This window comes from Ipomoea nil, unplaced genomic scaffold (genome assembly GCF_001879475.1).
Source record: "Ipomoea nil cultivar Tokyo-kokei standard unplaced genomic scaffold, Asagao_1.1 scaffold0982, whole genome shotgun sequence".
NCBI classification, from domain to species: domain Eukaryota; kingdom Viridiplantae; phylum Streptophyta; class Magnoliopsida; order Solanales; family Convolvulaceae; genus Ipomoea; species Ipomoea nil.
The window spans coordinates 1,293,974-1,298,945 of NW_017617410.1; the positions used below are offsets into that span (position 1 = coordinate 1,293,974).

A 4,972-nucleotide genomic window follows, 5' to 3' on the forward strand; every position below is an offset into this window, starting at 1 on the left:
CGACGCCGTCCCCGCCTCCAACCGGATTGAGTTGCTTCCCTAGCATCTTCAAGAAGCTCGGCATCTTTGGCGGATTTACCCTGGGAAAAATTGCGGGCTTCCGTCACCCTACTGAACAAAGATTGCTTCCTCTGGGCGGGTTCTTCATCGCTCTTCTCTTTCTTGGCTGAAACCACGAAAGATTTATTGAGGCTTCTTCTAATATCAGACTGGTGTCAAGGTGGTTGTTGCCTATGGTGGTGTAACACCCCCTAATTTTCCATGCTATTTAAAGCCTTAAACATGCAGATATCTAAACCAAAACATCAAACACAGTGGAAGACTGAAAGAAGAAATATATAAACTGGAAGTATAGGGGTGCTGTGCCACGCTCACCAAAGGGTGAACGCACAGGCTAACATCTGCATTGTTCAAAATCTAAAACCAAACATCATCAAGTACTAAGTCTAAATTGGCTCACAGGCCACAAAACATAAGGGAGGAGCTACTCTAGCTGGCACTAAACCGCGCACTCGTCTAAGCATCACCTGAAAGAAGCATATAAACATTGGACGACGCCCGGTCAGCGAATAATGCTGGTAACCCACCAATACATGTGAAATATCATACATAGGTAAGATATAAGTTTGTAAAGCCATTTTTGAAACGGAATACATATATATGAGTCTAAAACCAAGAGTAATAGTCAACACAAGACTCAAACACTCTCAACAAGAACACGGGAACACATCCCAAGACTACAAAGAACAACAACGACTCACAAGAAGTCTCAAGGTATAATCTTTCATCACACAATAGATTAATACCCGACATGCATAACTCAATGGAATAAGGACACACCAAACGGCAACACGTGCCTTTGTGACTACACACGTCACAAGAAGAGAACTCACAACAACGGCTACACAAGCCCTCGTGACATCACCCATCACAAGTTGATATGCATTCCTTATGCCCGGTTCCAACCTTATGTTTAGTTCCAACCGTTACCTCCAGGACCCCTGTACTTCTTAGTCCAACCTTTTCCCTCCTGTGACCGTCGTCCCCCACCAAGAAACCACCAACAAGACCACCAATTCATAGTACACGAGGGTACCAATCACACACACGGTGACACACGCCTCTCCAAAAATACGTGTACCTGACACACAGGTCACAACTCCATAATCACGTCATGACCACCACGAGGACCACTGCAATACCTTAGTGACTAGTGTCCCATACCACCAATCGTGCAATCCAGGTAAAGCCTCACACACATCACACCTCAACAAGAATCAATCAACGGATCACAACGAAGATATGAAACCATACTCAATCAAGGAATGGAACACAGTCCAACAACAACGATGAATAACACAAGTTATCATCAACAATAGGAAGGTACATATGACACGCACGCTAGCATTTAAACACCGAACTAGCATGCGGGTAAACCAAACGTAGTTCCGAAGAACACACAAGACCCATCACGGTTCAACGAAACATAATGTTGAACACTTAGCACGATTCAAGACACCAAAACCTACTTGGATTCCTACCATTTAGTTCTAGACATACGAAACATCAAGAAGACGCTCAAATAGTTCCACAAAAGAACTTCGGGAAGTCCAAAGACCAAATACCGAGTCAAAAGAATCACGGGGAACAAATCCCCAATCAACCACACAGTGTACCCCGTGGGTGGACCCACGGGTAGGCCCCTACCCGCAGTTCCGCCCGCGGGTACATACCCATGAGGCTCTTGTACCCCGCGGGTGGGCGACGGGAGGAACCCTACCCGCCGTTCCGCCCGCGGGTACACACCTGTACCAAAATAATCCTTTGGGGGATTTTCAACTCCAAGCTCAAATTTAAGTCCAAAACATGCCAAAACTCACCAAATACAACAAAATGACTTGAATCAAAGGAATAGCCAAGCAATGGCATACATGAACCCTAATAACAAGCTCTAGATATGCATTTTCACAAGACAATGCATGAACACTCACATTTCATAGCAAAATCACATGTAGAATCCAAGAAATCATCATATAGGTAGACAAAATAGATTTTGTAGAGCATGGGTTACCTCTTGTAGACAAAAACCTTCTCTTAACACCTCACCAAGCTCCTAACAAAGCTCACCTTCCACACCCACTTCAAGAACACACCAAAAGATCATAAAGATTCTATCTTTAAGAAAAGACACCTTAGAAAACACTAAAAACACAATATGAACATGGATCTTAACCTCCTAGATGCCCAAATGTATGAAAGGTAGAATCTTGGAGACAACTCTTGAAGTTTTGACAAAGCTTCAACTTGGCTTGGAAGAAAAGCTATCTACCTTTTTAGAGAGAAGGTGGAGCTAGAATTTGGAAAGTGTAAGGGGAGAAATGAGGGTGTTCTACTAGGTTAGCTTACAATACTAACACAAGGTGAAAAGTCAAGAATACCCTTACTAACATGAAGAGGTGTAAGGAGACAAGGGAACTCCCTACAAAGCTCAAGGTACAACTTTGACTTTGGGGTTGACTAGTCAATTACTAGTCCTCGACTATTGAATTTCCAGGATTTTAAGAATTAAATTACCAATTGAAATATGATTGATTATTTAATTAATCTCTTAATCAAATTTGGATTTCGGGGTGTCACAGGTGGAGCACCCATAAATCAACAGGTCCTATTCTTTCTAATATCTTCATTTAATAAAACCTTTTGTAAGATGAATGTGTTAATAGGTCACATAGATTTATCAAAGACAACCCATTTAATCCATTACATAAGTAGGATATGTAAGAATTGTCCATCACTTTCTGTTCTTGATATTTTAAGAATTGTTGAGCTAAAGTTTAAATTTTTGTTTAGTTTCACCTTTGACATGCCAATCCCTTTGTTGCTAGTATGTGCTTTCTAGCAAAACAGTCCACATGAGCCCATCACTAAATTTTTGTTTAGTTATCCTTGTAATTAATCTTCTCAATTTTGTATGATAGCTTCGAGAGCTTGAGAGGGGCGTGCATATACTTGTTGCCACTCCTGGGCGGTTAGTTGATTTATTAGAGAGGGCAAGAGTCTTATTGGAGATGATTAGATATCGATAAAGCAGATCGAATGTTAGACATGGGTTTTGAACCTTAGATAAGGAAAATTGTGCAACAGACAGACATGCCTCCACCAGGCATAAGGCGGCAAATTATGCTATGCGCACGGCGCTAAAACGGCGTCGTTTTCCGTGAAAATGACGCTGTTTTAACTAAAAAAAAAAAAGATTTGTTCGAAACGGCGTTAACGGCATATTCGTTATAAAATTATGAATATACAGTTATGACATTATGAATGCACAGTTATAGAATTATGAATGTATAGTTATGGAATTATGAACTTACAGTTATGAACATAGAGCTTTGAAAATTATGAATGTTCGGTATGGAATTATGAATATACAGTATGGAATTATGAATGTACAGTTATGGAATTATGAATGTACAGTTATGAAATTATGAACATAGAACTCTGACATTATGAACTTACAATTATGAACATAGAGCTTCGAAAATTATGAATTTACAGTTATTGAATTATGAATGTACAGTTACGGAATTATGAATGTACAGTTATAGAATTATGAATGTACAGTTATGGAATTATGAATGTACAGTTATGAAATTATGAACACAAAGCTGTGAATATATGCTCCTATAACGAAATGGTCTGAAATTAAATTTAAAAAAAAAAAAAAAAGGAAGATAACAGTGACTGACGGCACCGTTATCCGTGCCCATGAAGCACGCTGGGCACGAGCCCACAGCATAACTATCGGACAATGTTGTTCAGTGCTACCTACCCAAAAGAGATTCAGGGTTGTTATGCTCATTGAGTCGTGCTTTTTTCTTATAGGCCTGGATCATCTTAATAGGTCAAGAGTAGAGAATGGCCCAGTCAAGCGTAATAGGTCAAGAGTAGATATTGGACCTGGTGAAAGATTAGGAAGATTTTTTTTTTTTTTTTCCGTTTGAATATGGGCTAAAATTTGGTTTGGCTCATATAATGTAGAAAGCATTCCACCTGAAACAAGGATTGATAGAGTAGCTTAAGACCTTATAAACATCTCCAGATGCTTAAATTTTTTCAATTATGCATTATTTCTAACACTTCTGGGTTCTTTACACTAATAAAACAAATAAAATATTTGGATAGATTTTTAAGTATACACTGTTAATGACACTATTGCAATTTTATCCGAATGTAGAGATTGGCTGCAGATTTTCTATCAAATTATATATTTTTGGCTGTTGGAAGGGTTGGCTCAAGTATTGATTTGATTGTCCAAAGAGTTGAATATGTTCAAGAGACTGATAAACGAAACCACCTAATGGATCTCGTACTTCATGCACAAAGGGCAAACAAAGTAAATGGAAAGGTAATGTTGCAGTCGCCTAATGGATCTCATTCACCTAAAGCACGGCCAATCGGTTGTTGAGTACATTGATCATTTTTCCATTATTAATTTTGCAGCAAGCTCTTACCCTCATTCTTGTGGAGACAAAGAAAGGAGCCGATTCACTTGAACATTGGCTTTACCTGAATGGTTTCCCTACCACTTCTATCCATGGTGATAGGACACAACAGGTATTATACTTAGATATCTATTTCTTCTTTACTAAATGTAGTGTCTACTTTGGCGTTGTTAAGAGTAGGGCTGTCAAAGTGGGTCAAAATCCGCGGGCTGGCCCGCACCCACCCCACAGTGGGGCGGGTTAGGGCCACCAAAAAATAGGCCCGTGAAAACGCGGGCCTAACGGGCTTAGCTCGCGGAGGGCCATAGCCCGCGCGGGTTGCGGGCCTACCCGCGGGCCAAGCCCTTTAAAAAAAAATATCTGTATATATTATATTATAATTTATTCTTTCTCTTGGGCTATTAATTAATTAATGGGCTACGGTGCCGTTTTGGTCAGCCGATCCACTATGACCCAGATTTTGTCCTTGC

At 40.1% G+C, this 4,972-nt stretch overlaps 1 long non-coding RNA gene across 1 annotated transcript; it reads left to right on the forward strand.

The window, feature by feature from the left end:
• The first annotated feature begins 201 nt into the window (after positions 1-201).
• On the forward strand, positions 202-3,071 carry LOC109179985. The gene is made up of 3 exons (XR_002054032.1): positions 202-236; positions 2,640-2,662; positions 2,979-3,071. It is a non-coding gene; the product is annotated as an uncharacterized LOC109179985 (long non-coding RNA).
• The last annotated feature ends 1,901 nt before the right edge of the window (positions 3,072-4,972 follow it).